Raw genomic sequence first — 18,008 nt, forward strand, 5'->3', positions numbered from 1 at the left:
ACAATTTGTGCTTGGGCATTTTTTTTCACTACCCGATTCTCAGAATTGTAAAATAAAAGAAAAACCAAAATGAAGTCAATCAAAATGTCAAAAACCAAAGATGATAAAAAGTACAGGCTCTCTGAGTTTTTAGGTTATTGTTTAGTTGAAAGTTTTGTCTTTTGTGTGCTTTGTAAATACTTTCAAGTCATGTAAATACTTCCAGAAAAATCCACAAAATAGGCTCTTCTTAAAGCGCTGACTCAACTAGTCCACAATCGGTAATATACGGTCTTGGGTTCCTCTTTCAGTAGCAGGAATAATTCTATACTACGCTTTCCATTCATCTCCTTTCACCCAGCTTCCTTTCCTTTTGTGACAAATAGCATGTAGAAGACCATTAAGTGGTATTCTGGTGAGATAAAACATTCATGTAAATTGACTTAATTAGAAGACCACAATTACTCTATTGATTTTTGTACTAAAGAAAATGTCATTGCACTTGTTGTACACCGTATTGGAAAAGTTTTCAATTAGCAGTAATCACACCTCAGGTAAACCTCATTGGCCATGATACCGCCACTGCACAAAACTTGTATGTCATATTAGAAACCACACAGAATAATTTTAGAAAAATGGAGAAAAGAATTAGGCCAAGGCTTGCAAAGAAATATATGTTAGAATAACATTTTTAAAGGGTATATTAGTTACAAGACTTACCGTTGAGATGAAACAAAATGAGAACAGTAGCATCTTAATATTCAGGAAAGCTAATGGAACGCAGGTTCATATCATATAAAAGCATTTCAAAGGACTTGGAGCTTTGTGCGTGATTCTGAACCTTATATGACAGGAAAGGTAATGGAGCATCAGTAAAGACAGCCATGATGATAAAGGATCTTTAGGTCATAGATCCTTGTAGAGACTAAAAAAATACGAGGTCAGTGCTCATTCTTTTTTTTTTTTAATTTTATTTTGTTATGTTAATCACCATACATTACATCATTAGGTTTTGATGTAGTGTTCCATGATTCATTGTTTGTGTATATCACCCAGTGCTCCATGCAGTATGTGCCCTCCTTAATACCCATCACCAGGCTGACCCATCCCCCCACCCCCCTCCCCTCTCGAACTCTCAGTTTGTTTCTCAGAGTCCATAGTCTCTCATGGTTCGTCTCCCCCTCCGATTTCCCCCCCTTCATTTTTCCTTTCCTACTATCTTCTTTTTTTTCTTTTTTAACATATAATGTATTATTTGTTTCAGAAGTACAGGTCTGTGATTCAACAGTCTTACACAATTCACAGCGCTCACCATAGCACATACCCTCCCCAATGTCCATCACCCAGCCACCCCATCCCTCCCACCCCCCCACCACTCCAGCAACCCTCAGTTTGTTTCCTGAGATTAAGAATTCCTCATATCAGTGAGACCATATGATACATGTCTTTCTCTGATTGACTTACTTCGCTTAGCATAATACTCTCCAGTTCCATCCATGTCGTTGCAAATGGCAAGATTTCATTCTTTTTTTGATGGCTGTATAATATTCCATTGTATATACACCACATCTTCTTTTTCCATTCATCTGCTGATGGACATCTTGGCTCTTTCCATAGTTTGGCTATTGTGGACATTGCTGCTATAAACATCGGGGTGCACGTACCCCTTTGGGTCCCTACATTTGTATCTTTGGGGTAAAATCCCAGTAGTGTAATTGCTGGGTCATAGGGTAGCTCTATTTTCAACTTTTTGAGGAACCTCCATACTGTTTTCCAGAGTGGATGCACCAGCTTGCATTCCCACCAATGGTGTAGGAGGGTTCCCCTTTCTCCACATCCTCACCAACATCTGTCGTTTCCTGACTTGTTAATTTTAGCCATTTTGACTGGTGTGAGGTGGTATCTCATTGAGGTTTTTTTTCCCAACAAACTGAGCCACCCAGACGCCCCCTCATTGAGGCTTTGATTTGGATTTCCCTGATGCTGAGCGATGTTGAGCACTTTTTCATGTGTCTGTTGGCCATTTGGATGTCTTCTTTGGAGAAATGTCTGTTCATGTCTTCTGCCCATTTCTTGATTGGATTATTTGTTCTTTGGGTGTTGAGTTTGATAAGTTCTTCATAGATTTTGGATACTAGCCCTTTATCTGATATGTCATTTGCAAATATCTTCTCCCATTCTGTTGGTTGTCTTTTGGTTTTGTTGACTGTTTCCTTTGCTGTGCAAAAGCTTTTTATCTTGATGACGTCCCAGTAGTTCATTTTTGCCCTTGTTTCTCATTCTTGAGAGGGAAATGAGAGGTGAATATGACGAATGCAGTTAAAGTTTGGAAGACAGAAAAGGTATATGAAAGGAAACTCTTCAAGGATTAAATAGTTCAAAAGCAAGAGGGCATGAAATAGAACAAAGAAGGGACTGACGTTTAAAGAATATTATTGAGAGAGTGAAGTTCAGATGTGGAAATAATGACCAAATGTGGCCATGGAATTTTCCATTTAAGAAGAAGGAATTTATTAGATATTAGGTAAAATCACAGAACAAATGGGAAGGTGTTGCAAATATGACCTGGATGTTCCTTCATGAAGAACTTGTATATTATATCTTGGAGTATATGTTATAGGTAGCTTGCTCAGAGGTAAAAGATCACATCTATTGGGCAGTGGATAGTATATTATATGCTGCATTTAATTCATTGCTGACGATCAGTCGTTGTATACATGAAATTGTATTTTGAAATTTTTATTTACAAGTATTTATATGCTGGTGTAAAAACTTGTCACTGGAGGGTGCCTGGGTTTCTCGGTCGGTTAAGTGTCTGCCATTGGCTCAGGTCATGATCTCAGGGTCCTGGGATGGAGCCCCTATGTTGGACTCCCTGCTCAGTGGGGAGCCTGCTTCTCTCTCTCCCTCTGCCCCCCCCCACCCCAGCTCATGTACATGTGCATGCTCTCTTTCTCTCAAATAAATAAATAAAATCTTCAAAAAAACTTGTCCTTGGGGAAAGCTATATTTAACTAGTTTTATAAAGAATAAAAAGACATACATAGGGTCTACTCAGGTAGATCTGAGAGGAGACCAGAGGTCAACTGATTCCAATTGAGTACTTTCTTCATTAAATGAAAGCAAACTGTATGTACATGAAACTCGGATTTCCCTGAGCTACACCAACTTAAAGGTAAAAATGTACTTATATTAATTACGGTAAATTATGTTTTTTTTTCCTGGATTTTTTTACCACCTACTATTTCATTACTTCTATTATCCCTTGTATCTCTTCTATACATTTCTGGACATTTGCAGGGTTGTCTCCTATGATCTTACAAAGATGTCTTTTTAGTTGCTATGTAAAGGCTTTTCCTAGCTGCTTCTGGTGTCCACAGCTTTTCTAGTAGGCACAGCCATTGGGCACCACCATCCAGTGCCAATGCTGCCCTTGGATGTCCTAATGCACTACCATGCTATGTGGGACCTTCAGTGAAACGTGGGCCCTCAGCCATACCTGGCCCCCCTCCCTGCAGAGGTGGGAGGGTGTCTCTCTCCCGTGTTGAGTTTTGTTTTGTCATGCGGATACCAAACTAGTACTACCTTGGTTTAGATGCCTTAGGTTTTAGTGAGAAGGTCACATATATATTGATTTAAGCCTAACTAGGATTGAGGGAATGGGTCAGGTGAAATGGCTTATGATAAACACTTTGCTTTATCTTTGTTGGTGACTAAGGTCATTTGGCCAAGTTATTTATATTCTTTGGACACATTCTTTCCTGAGGGGCTTGCTTCTCAGTCCTGGATGCAAATGTATTTCTGTATTTCCTCCTCCGCTCCTTTTCCCGAGCCTGTCAGAAAAATTTAGATATGTCAGAAGCCCAGAAATGAACTACTTAGATAGAAACTGGGAGATCAAGTTGAGTGCAGAATCTTAAAAAATGAAACAAAATAAACAATGAGGAGAAGAAAAGGTAGAGGGTAAGTGGAAGAAAAAGGAAAGGCAAAAAAGAAAAAAAAAATCAAAAGCAAACAGTAAACTGGTCTCCCAGTCTGCTTTCCTCCCTTGCTCAGTATGTGGTCTTTTAATACTCCGCCTCGGATGTTTCTTTATTTAATATTTAACATTTCCCTTCCTTGGTGTCAAAATCTGATATTTCTTATCAGATGGTATCAATTAGAACCCAACAAAATCTTTACATTTTACACTTTACGCAGTAGATACGATTTCATGGTTCAAATGAAATTAAGTTTTGAGCAGTGATAAGCTTACAGGCATCTAGTTTGATTTTCTCTATTTTGGAGAGAATGCCAAAGTATACCCTGATGGTTGCTGAAGAGGAAGAAATTCTCTTTGCAGGTCTTTCCAGTTCTCATTGCCCCCTGCCTGCTGCCATAATATTTTTGTTGGTGGCTGGCTGCATCTTTACAATATAATTTTCCATGGCATAAATTTCTTTCCCCCGGGCCAGTAGGTTGCTGTTTAAATCCAACTGAGCAGATCGTTTTCACAGACGTTTCAGTGACATCGACAAAGCCTGTGAGCTACTAAACACTGTGGGGGCCTGACTCTGTGCACCGAGGTTCGTTTAATCTCTGGAAGGTAGGGCTGCATGACCTCACAGGCCGGGTGAGACAAGCCCCCAGTGCCAGCACACTGGGGAATTTCTAAGGCTAGAATAGCTTTCAGTTCTTAAAGAGAGGAAGCATGTCATGTTCGTTTGCTGATGACCGTAGCTGAAGAGTGAACCTTGGCTATACATGGCAAAATTAAGAAGGCTATGGCAGGTTTCTAGGACATCCTTAAAACCTGCTGGAAAGGAAGTTCAGTTTTAAAACGGAAATAATTATAATTCACGTACCACTGTAATATATAATACAGAGTGATCTCTTGTACCCTTTGCTTGATTTCCCCCAGTGGTAACAACTGTTGTGTGAAAACGACCAGGATATTGACATGGATGCAATCCAACAAATTTTATTCGTATTTCCCCAGTTTTACTTGTACTTTCATGCATGTGTGTATGTGTGCATATTGTATGCATGTGTGTATATTAGGTTCTATGCAGTTTTATCATCTTTGAGGCTCAGGTATCCACCACCGCGGTCAAGATACCGAACAGGTCTGATACCATAAGGATCTCCCGGGCTCTCCTTTTATAGTCACACCTACCTTCCTCCTGCTCCCACATTTTCCTTAAACAGCCACTAATCTGTTTCCTATTGCTACATTTTGCCATGTCAATAAAGTTACATAAATAGAATCATGCCTGAGGTAATCTTTTTTAAAAAATGGACTGACTTATTTATTTATTTTTAAGTATTTTATTTGTTTATTTGACACAGAGAGAAAAACACAAGCAGGGGGAGTGGCAGGCGGAGGGAGAGGGCAGAAGCAGGCTCCTGGCTGAGCAGGGAGCCCAATGCGGGGCTCGATCCTAGGACCCTGGGATCATGACCTGAGCCGAGGGCAGATGCTTAACCAACTGAACCACCCAGGCGCCCCTGGACTTGATTTTTTAGAGCAGTTTTCAATTCACAGCAAAGGAGAGCAGAAAGTACAGAGAGTTCCCATATCCTCCTGCTCTAACACGGACATAGCCTTTCTCCCCCGCCCCGCCCCGAATAGTGCATATATTACAATTGATGAACCTGCAGTTGGCACATCATTATCACCCAAAGTCCACAGTTTAGATATTTTATATCAGGTTCCCTTTTGGTGTTGTACATTCCATGGGTTTGCACAAACATATAATAACATATACCTACCATTACATTATCACACAAAATAGTTTCACTGTCCAAAAACCCTCTGTGCTCTGCCTGGTCAGTCCTTCCTCCCCTCAACCCCTACAACCATGGGTCTTTTTACTGTCTCCATAGTCCTGCCTTTTCCAGAACGTTATGTAGTTGGAACTGTACATATCATAGTTGGATTTTGAAATTGGCTTTTTTCACGCAGTATAATTCTCTGGAGATTCCTCCAGGTTGTTGTGTGTATGAATAGCTTCTTCTTCTTCTTTTTAATTGCTGTAGTATCCCATGATATGGATGTACTGCAATCTGTTTAACCTTTCACCTGTTGAAGGACATCTTGACTGATGCCAGTTTTTGCCCATTATGGTTAAAGCTGCTAGGTACATTCATGTACAGGTTTTTGTGTGAATGTAAAATTTCCTTTCTCTGGGATAAAGGCCCAGGAGTACAATTGTTGGGTTGTATAGTAGTTGAGTGTTTAGTTTTATAAGAAACGGGCAAACTGTTTTCTAGAATGGCTATATCATTCTCTGATTTCATCAGCTCTATATGAGTGATCCAGTTTCTAAACAGATAGAGTTATGCCTGCGTTTAGTGTTGTCACTTTTTTATTTTAGCCATTCTGATAGGTGTGTACTGAAATCACGTTGTGGTCTTAATTTGTATTTCTCTAATGGCTAGTGATGTTGAACATCTTTTCATGTGCTCACTTGTATGTATATCCTCTTCATATGGGCTTTCACAGTGCAAGATTTTAAATTTTGATGAGGTTCAATTTATCAGTTTCTCTTTGTATGGCTTTTGTTTTTGGTGCCAATCCTAAGAATTAGTCCTAGCTCTAGATTCCAAAGAATTTCTCCTGTGTACTTTTTTCCCAATAGTTTTATTTATAGTTTCAGGTTTTATATTTAAGTCTGATGTATTTTGAGTTCATTTTTGTACACGGTATAAGATTTAAATCAAGGTTTATTTATTTTTTTTTGCCTGTGGATGTCCAATTGCTGCATCATCATTTGTTGAAAAGGCCATCCTCCCTTCATTGAACTGTTTTGTAGCTTTGTCAAAAGTCAGTAAACATATTTATGTGGGTCCATTTTGGGTTCTTTATTTTGTTTCATTGATCTGTGTGTTTATTATTAAGGTAGTCTCTTTTGTGATCTAATTTGATGAGTGTATGTACTTTACATGAATTCACTATTTATTTATATTTATTTATTTTTGAGAGAGAGAGAGTGTGCATGTGTGTGAGAGGGGGAAAGGGCAGAGGGAGAGGGAGAGGGAGAGAGAATCTTAAGTAGACTCCCCGCTAAGTGTGGAGCCTGACATGGGGCTTGATCCCACAGCCTGGAGATCATGACTTGAGCCAAAATCAAGAGTCAGATGCTCAACTGACTGAACCACCCAGGTGCCCCACTGTAATTTATTTTTAAGATCACAAATTTATGGTCATTCTAGATTCTTCTTGTTTTTAAAAATTAAGGTGGTGAATCCAAAAGCTGAGATAATGGAATTTGCTGACATGGCAAAGGAACTTATTTCCCAGGTACTCCTCTGGTATTATCTAGCATTGTATTATCTAATCTGTGCCACAACCCTAAGCACTAGGTACTGTAGATGAAGAAACGGAAGCACAGAGGAATTAATGGTTATACCGCTCTTAGGTCAGAATATGCACCTGACTCTTGAGGTAGGACTATTATTCACAGCGCTAGGCAAGTTGTTAAGGAAGAGTACATATTTATACCCTGTAGGAGTCCAGGTAGTGTTTTTCATGAAATATGTATTTTTTTATGCTGTGATGAAGGTTTGTACTTACATTTTGCTGATAAGCTGACCCACTATAAAGATAAAGATGCAGTTTAAAAACAAAATGTGTCTACCTAAAAGTGCACAGAATTTTCTGGAAGACATCTTTGAACGATATTTAAAGCACTTTGCTTACTTTTCCTTGCTACTTGATGATGCTTACTTTGATAATATCTATCTTATTTTTTTATTGACATATCCACCTTATTTATATTAATTTAATCAAAAAGCGGGAAAGAAAAAGGTTTAAACTTTAGGACCCTAGACAGTGTGTATTGACCTACTGTTATTTCATCATGGCTTCATTTAAATTATACCTGGTCTACGTAGAAGTTGTTGCATTAATCCTTTTGTGGGTGCGCTTAGATTTTTTTTTTAATAGTGAAAAGAAAAATGATTTCTCCATGAAGCCCTCCTCACTTGGGTGTTGAGTGAAAAAATTTTGAAGCTCTTTAAATCATTCAGTGGAAAGCCCTTGATAATATTGTGAAAGTTTTAAAAAAATGACTGTTTTTAAAGATCTTATTTATTTATTTGAAAGAGAGCATGAGAGCACAAGCAGGGGGAACGGCAGGCAGGCAGAGGGAGAGGGAGAAGCAGACTCCCCGCTGAGCAGGGAGCCCGATGTGGGGCTCGATCCCGCGACCCTGAGATCATGACGTGAGCTGAAGGCAGTTGCTTACCTGACTGAGCCACCCCGGCGCCCCTAGTAATTGTTTTGTTATAGAAGTTATTTTTTTCCTGTTGTTACTGTAGTCTTTTCTTCTACTTCCATGGTGGTATCAGCATTTGGCATTTCTCTATGCCGGTTGTGATGGGCTAGGTAATGGCTCTGCCAAAGATATCTGTGTCCTAATTCCTGGAACTTGTGACTATTACCTTATATGGCAAAAGGGATCCAGAGATGAGAAGCTTATCCTGCATTATCTGGGCAGGCCCTAAATGTAATCACAAGAGACCTCATAAAACGAAGATGATGTTTTGTGAAGGGAGTTTTGTGAAGATGATGGTAGCAAGAGATTGAAATGATGCAGGGAAGTAGTCCAGAGCCAAGGGACGCAGATCGCCTCTAGAAGCTAGGAAAAAACAAGAAAATGAATTCTCCCTAGAGCCTCCTGAAGGAATCAGCACTGCCAACAGCTTAACTTTAGCCCAGTAAAGCTGACTTCAGACTTCTAGTCTCCAAAACCGTAAGAGAATAAACTCTTGTTGTTTTAAGCTACCAATTTGGGGTTGCAGCAATCATAGGCAACTAACAACAGTGGTCATACACACAGGTAGAATAAGGGAATATTGCACGCATAGTCTGATTTGTAACATGCTGAGGCCAGAAATTCCTGAAATTTGGTTTAAGGTGGTTGATGCATAATTATTTTTCTTCTGATACCAATGTCTTTAGAAAGGTGGCCTGCACGGCCTTTGAGGCCAGGGAAACCAGGGAGAGGAGAGCCTGTGGGATGATATCCAAAGGAAAAGTTGGTTCTGGCAGGGATCAGGGCAAGCCAGGAAGGAAATTGCAAGATACAGTTCAGGGAAAGGGTTCTTACTTGACAAGTCAAAGTTTTAATGAGGAAGAAAGCTAAGGGGCAAGGTCAAGATGGAGTAGCAGAGGGTCATTGCAGGGGGAAGCTGAATTAGGCAAGGCTATGAAAGTTGGTATCAGTTAAAGACTCGCCAGAATGATGAACTGGAAATTGCTCAAGGTTACTTTCGCTTTGGTTGCCTAGTAAACAATTGTGTAAATTATATTCATCAGAAAAGTACATAAGTGAATGTATGCAATTATGGGATGTCTCCCTTGTTCCTTAAGGAGCTGCCACCCAGATGCTGTCGTGAGTGCTGCCTGTGGGGAATTTAAGAACGCTAGTTCAGAGGAGACAAGAAACCTCAGGCCCTTCTCTGCTGCTGAAGCAATCATTCTGTTGGTGGGAACACAGCATGCTAGTGGCAATAAAGGCGTTCCTAGCTGTGCCTCAGTCATATATGTCTATGTTCTAGTTTTTGTTGCGTGCTGGGCTCATCGCAGGCATAGGAGATCATGTGAAACGAGGGACATATTCAAGGAGGTGTTGAATATCTGAAAAGGAGGGTCAGGTGTACATCAGATATCCCTTACACTGCTGCCACAATGATAGGTAAGCTCCCCAAGATTTAGAGGAGAGGTCAAGCAGAAAACAGAGAACCTAAGTAAGTGATCCTGAGATCATACCCCCAAAGACTAATCTAAAAGAGCCTGAATTAATCTTAAAGAAAAGACTGAGGGCGCCTGGGTGGCTCAGATGGTTAAGCATCTACCTTCGGCTCAGGTCATGATCCCAGGGTCCTGGGATCGAGTCCCGCATCAGGCTCCCTACTCAGCGTGGAGTCTGCTTCTCCCTCTGCTTCTCTCTCTGTCTCTCATGAATAAATAATAAAATCTTTAAAAAAAAAAAAGAAAAGATTGAGATAACTTAAATGGACAAATGAGAGTTTTTGTTTTGTTCTGTTTTGCTACTATACAGGAATGGGGGCTCAAAACAGAATGAAGTTAGTTATAAAAGTAAATTTACCTTTAAATATTTTTTTGCACACTTCAATAGGAGGGTACAAACCTTGATTCTTGTCACCCAAGATTAATCTTTTTTTTTTTTTGAAAGAGAGAGAGAGAGAGAGCAGTGGAGAGAGGCAGAGGGAGAGGGAGAGAGAGAATCTTAAGCAGGCTCCACACCCAGCACAGAGCCTGGGGCGGGGTTCGACCTCACAACCCTGAGATGATGACCTGAGCTGAAATCAAGAGTCACATGCCTAACTGACTGAGCCACCCAGGTGCCCTCTCCCTACTTTTCTTTTTTTTTAAGTAAGCTTTATACCCAATGACCCAATATGGGACTTGAACTCATGAATCCGAGATCAAGAGTTACATGCTCTAGTCAGGTGCCCTCCCAAGGTTAGTCTTTTAATCTGTGTTCTTAAATCTACTCTTTATGTGCTCCAGGACTGTATTTCTATATGTATGTTCTTATGCTCTAGGACCATCTGTACGCTCTGTTTTCTTACCCACAAACCCTTCCTGGGTACTTCTTAGTTATCTCAAAGATTGGTCATCATTGACTTTATATGTGCCAAACCTTGTAACTTTTCTGCAGTCCTTATTCTGTATGATTTCTGTGCCAGTCCTGGGACAATCTGTCCTCAGATTCCTCCTCATGCATATCCTGCTCTGTGTTGTATGCTGGTGTCTGAGTCCTGTAGGCTGTATTTCCTGGTCTCCTGGACTTGCTCATGACTGGGTTGAGACAAAGACAGACAACAGTGAAGAACGGAAGGAGACTTCTCTGCTAACTCCAACATCTGCATCATCCCTGGGTCTGCTTTGGTTATTATTCTCTTATTCTCTTGACTTTTAGACACATTTCTAAGGTCTAAGGCAATTTCAAAGGTCTATGAGTTTTGATTGTTGCAATATGTTACAAAAAACTGTTAAATATGTTACAATAAACTGCCTTCCCTATCCCCAGCCTCAAACATATGTAAGTTTCTTAAGGATTGCATAGCATTTGACTTACAGAGAACTGACTTTAAATGCTTATTGGCTGAGTGAATAGGTAGATGTATGAGGTGATGTAATAGAGTATCCTCTCCTGAGGGAAAGATCATAATCGGCTTTTTGCCAAGATTCTAATACTCTGCTGAGCATCACTCTCTGTGTTACCCATCGAAGTGTGTCTTTTCCCCAGGTGTTTTCATGCAGAAAAAGGTGGATAAGAGAGCTTCCTCTGCCTATATGCTTCCTGACTCATTGGAAATTAATAAGACTGGGTTGAGAATTTAAGTAGATCCAAACATAATACAAGTGTGGAGATAGTGCTTCTCAAAATTTTCCTCCTAAGTATCCATCAGGGCAGAAGAAAGTGAATATGTATGTCTGGACCTGAGATCCATAATAGTGGTATGGATTAGGAAGCCAACCTGCCACAAATGGGGAGTTTATCTCTAGGATTAATTTAAATGTAAATTTAACCCTACTTGTGTGTTTTTTTTATAGCAGAAAATCTTCTACCTTGAATCAAGCAGACTTTCTCAATGCATGGCCTGTTTTACGCTGAGACTTTGTGTGCCCACTGGCGCACTGCTCCCTAGCAGGTGCCCCACGTTCTCCATGCTTCTTATTTGAGAAGTACAGCACTAGGGTACAGATAGATAGCTTGCTGGTAGCAGATCTCTTTCTAAGAGAACATTCTGATGGAGGAAGAGAGCTGGAGACCATCAGGTGTTTGTAGTAGGGGCAGGAGAGAAGAGTTTGTCTGGGAATGGGACAGATGAATGAAGGTTTAGGGTGGGAATCTCTTTGAGTTTTTCCTTTGGCTAGTCCTGATGTCTGAGAATTCATGTAAGTGAATTTATGTGACTCGTAAAAATCCCTAAATTTCTGTAGCTGCGGTTTGGGCATACATCAGCAGCCTGGTGACTTCTAGGAAAATATCTCTTGGAGCTCTTGTTATTGGTCACACTCCCACCTAACGCCATGCTCCTGAAGAGGATTATGTGTTACAACTTGGACTGGGGTGCAGGAGGGGTTGGGATGGCACCTCTATCTTTTTGAAATGCCGAGTGTATTTCCCACGCTAGTTAATGTGAGCCACAACTTTTCTCTTTAATAATTCTAAGTAACTCCACTTCCTGTTATGAAACTGCCAGTAGGAGAAGATCTTATTTCCTAGATAACCTGTGTGTCCTGCTCCAAACCACAACTGCAACTTTAATGCAGCTTTACCATCTGCTTAAACGTCGTGACCGTGGTCCCGGAACACAAGTCACATAATCTGCTTCTTTTAGAAAGGTTGACATTTCTTGCAGCGCACTTCACCTTTGCTCTTACCAGATATGTGCAATTTCATTTAGGAGAGAGAAGTGCTGAGATGGGGGAAAATAGAAGCCTTGAATACATGGGAAATCTGATATGCAAATTTTATCACAGTTGCATTGTTTGCTAAAGTTCATTTTGAAGCATTCTGGGATGTGATTAATTTTAAAGGCAATATAGGATGTTGTCTACTGAATTTAGAGGCCCTGTGGGATAAATGAGCCTGCCCGTTTCCTTATTACCAAAGGAATGTTTAATATAAAATGGAAGCATAACAGAGTAGAATATTATAAGTATCTTATTTTTACTGGGGCATAAACTATACTAGGAACTGAGCTATAGGATAAATGGGCCTATTGCAGCATAGGTCAAGCTAATAAAATACATTAAATTCTGTCTATTTGTACTTTTCTGTGCATCACAAGAGTGTCTTGTACCTTTTGGAGAAAAGGTTCTAGTCTATCTACCTACCTACCTACCTACCTACCTAATTATCTATCATTAATTAATCAGTCATCTATCATCTATCTATCTTGCCAAAGGAGTCTAGATTTCCCCAGCCATAATTTACTACTTCCTTATCAAAATGTATATTCCATAGAGGTTGCAGCAACCATTTGGCAACTGGTCTTGTGTTATTTTAAAATTGACATTTAGATTCTGTATTATTGCACAGCTAGTATCTTTTTTTCCTAACTGGATTGTAAGCCTTCAGAGAACAGGGACTATAATTTAATTTTTGTATTACCCAAACGTTCTAAGGTAGTTCTCAATGAATATTTTGTTGATTTTCAATTATATAGGAACATTTTTTTTAACCAATAAAAGAAAATGGAGTTTCCAAAAATATTTAGCAGTTACTCGAGGAACCAGGTGTATGCAGTCAGAGTATATTCCTCTACCTGGGGAAGTAACTACCTATGCCAATTCGTTTCATGAATCTTACTGAGAATTTAGTTTTTAAGGCACTGTGTATGGTGACAGGGAGAATGGGTAAGTTCTTTTTTTTTCTTAGTTTATGAGACGATTCCTGGGCACACAGGAAGACATATATTTCCCAGTACCCCTTTGTGTCCAGGTGGACTGTGTTTCTGAGCTCTCCCAATGGAAGGTGAGTGGAAGTATATGAAGTATATGACATTTCCAGGCCATAAAAAGCCCTTGTGCAATCTTCCTTGCTCTTTCCCCCTAACCATACAGCAGTACAGGAAGGCTTTTGATACGGCAGAACACACAATGGAAATATCCCGAGTCCTGGGAAGAGCTGCTCAGAAGATCTCCTGGCCAGGAACTTCAGCTCTGGATTTTATACGAGCAGGAATACTGTATTATTGAATAAAGCTGCTGAGAGGCTGCAGCTGTCAGCCACAAGTTAATGTGGAGTAATACATGTAGAGCAATCAGTAATAGGGCTTGAAGGGTTAAGAGCTTCAACTGGAGGAAAGCAAATGAGAGGAGAGAGGGAGGGGGCTGTAGCCGAGGGACATGATCTTTGGGCTCCATGGACTGGATGCTCAGAAGGAAGATGCTGCTGGCGGTGTTAATGGCTCAAGGAATTTGAAAAGCAGAGATGGCAAATATTTGGTTGAAATGTTTTTAGAATGTAATACTTGAGGGATACCTGGGTAGCTCAGTCGGTTGGGCATCTGCCTTCAGCTCGGGTCATGATCCCAGAGTCCTGGGATTGAGCCCCATGTTGGGCTCCCTGCTGAGTGGGGAGTCTGCTTCTCCTTCTCCCTCTGCCCCTCCCCCAGCTTGTGCTCTCTCTCTCTCTCTCTCTTGCTCGCTCGCTCACTCTCTGTCTCTCAAATAAATAAATTAATTAAAAAAGGAATGTAATACTTGATACATATAAAAGAATATATAGTGATGTTTAATTTTGAAGCATAGTAGTAAAATGAACACGTGTGAACACACCACCAGGCTAAGAATCAGAATATTATCATTATTGTTGAAACTTCAACTTTATGGATACATTTTAGAAACATGATGAAATAAAGCAAGTCTCAGAAGATTATAGATGATAACCTTTTTTTTCTTTAAATTTTTTATTGTTATGTTAATCACCATACATTACATCATTAGTTTTTGATGTAGTGTTCCATGATTCATTGTTTGTGCATAACACTCGGTGCTCCATGCAGAACGTGCCCTCTTTGATACCCATCACCAGGCTAACCCATCCCCCCACCCGGTGATAACCTTTTTTTATAAAGCTAAAAAAAAAAACCCATATTAAAAGAGTGAGGTATTTAGGGATACATACAGGCCTAATTTTTAAGTGGCTACGCTGTGCTCTTTTGCCCTCAACCCTTGCTAAACCTTTCTGAATTTTGTTGGTATACTGGGAGGATAAGGTCTGAAATTTAGTGAGAGAAGAGAGATATATAAACATCTGATTATAGTCTCACTTCTCGAAATGTTTCGTGTGGACCAGAAGCCTTGGCATAACTTGGGATCTTATTAGAAATGCAGAATCTCAGCACTAATGAGATCTACTGAATCAGAATCTGCATTTTAATAACGTCCTCGGTGATTTGTATGCACATTAGCCTGAGAAGCACTGGACTATAGCACATCATACAGCCCATTCTCCAGATTCCCTGTTCTTTCCCTTCTCCTGAGTTGGCTCCATATACTGTGTTCATCAGATAGTTCCACAGGGGGACAAGAGAACGGGCCAGGAAACTAAATATCTGTTGAGCACCACTTTGAAATACAGACATATCTAGGGTTACCCTTCCTTCCTCTTCCCCCACTCCCTAATTCTCGGTTATAATCAGGCTTATGGCAGCCGGAGTCACTGACTCATATAAATCCCCAAATCACTGTAATGGCTGTTTAGCCATATGTCAGGAGCATGCTGACTTCTAAGGAAATATCAGAGTGCCTGTTATTGGTTATGCTCCTACCTAATGCCATGTCCTGATCCTGAAGAGGATCGTGTGTTACAACTTAGGCTGGGATATAGGAATGACTGGGATGAAGCACTAGTGTGTTCTCTTCTCAAATGGCACCTCTGTCTTTTTGAAATGCTGGGTTTATTTCACACAGTCATGAGTGACTTTGCTGGCTGCTAATGAATGCCAGAAAGCATTAATTTGATCCAGTTTTTACCAAGTTCTGATGGATCCTGTCAAGAGTCGGGCTAAAAGATGAGATTAGACATTTCCTTAACTAGATTTAAAAAAAGGACAGTCTCTTTAGTTCTGTAAAATGAGTTGACATGTGGCATTAAATTCATTGTTGTTAACTGTCATTGGCTTTTCTGGGAAGAATAATGAATGCTAAACTTTGTTAGAAATGTGGTTCAATCTGAATATCGCAAATCTGTTGGTAGACCAGAAGGAATGTAATTGTTTTATCAGAATGACTTTGGTTTGTGAAGGTATAATTAATGGAAGAGAATAGCTTATGCCATCAGACTTTTCCATTTATGTTTTGAAAATCTAACAAAAACCTAACAATGAAATATACAAAAAATAAATCATACTTCAGAATATAAAAGAGATTAAAGAATAACTGAGGGGACTTCTCACTAAGCATGGTGGACAGCATTTGTGCATTCTCTACCACCACCACTAAAAGCTCCCTAAAATGACGAGGTAGAGATTAAAAAAAAAAAAAAAAAGCCATAAATCTCAAGGACAGAAAGACCAGGAGGGGAGAACAATACAATATAACTTGGAAGGGAAAAACAGATTCTTCTGGTAATCTATGGCTACATCCTTAACTATCTCAAAAGTTAATGGATTAAAACAAATATTTTATCAAACTCTACAATTTTTATGGTAAAAAATTTGGGCAGGTTTCAATTGGGCAATTCTTCCATTTCACATGACATTGACTGTGATCCCTGAAGGCTCTTTATCTGGCCATCGGGCTGATTTGGAGTATCCAGGATGGCTTTACTCATGCACCTGAGCAGGGAGCTGGAGTCTGAGCTCACCTGGATCTCTTTCTCTCCCCATGTAGTCTCAGTCAGGGTCTTACCGTGTTGCCTGTCCTGCAGGGTGGTCGGACTGTTTACCTGGAAGCTCAGGGCACCTACAATGAATGTCCAAGAGATGGGCTATGGAGGCTGTCACTCTGTTAGGGCCTGGGTCTGACAACTGGCACGGCTCGATTTCTGCCATATTTTGTTAGTCAAAGTAGTCGTTTCAATAGAACACATGGGCCAAAAAAATTATGGCCATCTTTATTACCTATATATATGAATAGTACCAGACTTAGAGCGAGGAATCTGAAACTAAGGGTAGCAGTGAGGGAAACCCAGAGGTCAGCTGGGTCTGCCTCAGAGCCCTGGAAAACTAGGCTTAGGAATTGCAGGTACTTCTGAAAAGGTGGAGGTGGTACAAGTAAGGCCAAAAATATATACCATGGGTTGAAAGTCTGTACAGTTAGGCCTTCTGATTCCCTTCCACAGTTTGCTGAGCCCCTTCTCCATGCTGATAGAAGACTAGAGGTTTAATTTCTGGGGAGGTTCAACCAAGCCGACTTTGGACTTGAGCACAACTGAAAGCAGGAGAAGAATACAGAAAACAAAGATATTAAATTAAAATCTACATATTGTGCCATGAAATCCCCTTCCACTCATTTCCTAAGTGAGCTCTCGTGATACTGAAGACTCTTAGGTAAGAACTAGAGGACTTACATCTAAACGAAAATGTCTACACATGTGGGCAGTTAAGGATCCAGGGGGAGGACATCGTCAGATCCACGACAGTGCAACAGTCAACGAGTCCCATCTACACATACAGCATCTACTCAGTGTTTTAGTGCCTCATTCTTAACATTGGCAGTCAAGGATCGATAGATATTTGAGGCAGCTTCTTTTGGAAGCCAAACCAAACCTGTAGGAATAAAGATAAAAATGCAAAGAATAAAGTCAAATAATGAACACCGTAATTAATATCCCTAAATATATGAGAAAATATATTTTATAAATGAAACAAAAAAGGCCATCAAATAAGCTAGAATTCTTATATTCTATAAGTATTCTATGGCTACATCATTAACTATCTCAAAAGTTAAATAAAAACTATTGGATCACATTGAATATACAAAGAAGCATTCTTGGAAATGAAAACTATGGGACCAAAAATTAAACATTTAATAGAATCTTTGAAAGATATATTTGAGGAAACATTATGAGTAAAACAACCAAAGAGATGAAAAAGTTGAGAAATTACAAGAAAATTAGTAAGTTCTAGAGTTCTCCCATCAAGATAATAGAATACGCAGAGAGAACAGAGAACACAGAGGGGAATAAAAATAAGGGAGAATTATTAGGAAGACATACCATCTCTGAAGGTTATGGATGGACAGACTGATAGGGACCACTGAGGGATAAGAAAATGATCCACACAGTTGTACATCATGAAATTCCAGAAAATTGACAAAGAGAAACTCCCGAAAGTCTTTGAGGAAGAAGAAAATTGACCAGGTTCAAAATTGTACACGTTTTCTTATGAGCATCTCTGAATACCAGAAGATAATGGAGTGACATATTCAAAATTCTCATTGAAATGATTTCCAATCTAGAATTCTGTGCTCAGCTAAGCTATCAATCAAGTAGGGGAGAAAAAGGCATAATGCTTTTAGGTGGTTAAAATTGATAGACTGTATTCAGGATAAAACA

General features: G+C 39.8%; 1 non-coding gene across 1 annotated transcript; it reads right to left on the reverse strand.

Moving 5' to 3' along the window:
• Positions 1–436: 436 nt before the first annotated feature.
• On the reverse strand, positions 437–573 carry LOC113926003. The gene has a single exon (XR_003521107.1). It is a non-coding gene; the product is annotated as a U4 spliceosomal RNA (small nuclear RNA).
• Positions 574–18,008: the final 17,435 nt, after the last annotated feature.

This window comes from Zalophus californianus, chromosome 2, assembly GCF_009762305.2.
Source record: "Zalophus californianus isolate mZalCal1 chromosome 2, mZalCal1.pri.v2, whole genome shotgun sequence".
Lineage (NCBI taxonomy): Eukaryota > Metazoa > Chordata > Mammalia > Carnivora > Otariidae > Zalophus > Zalophus californianus.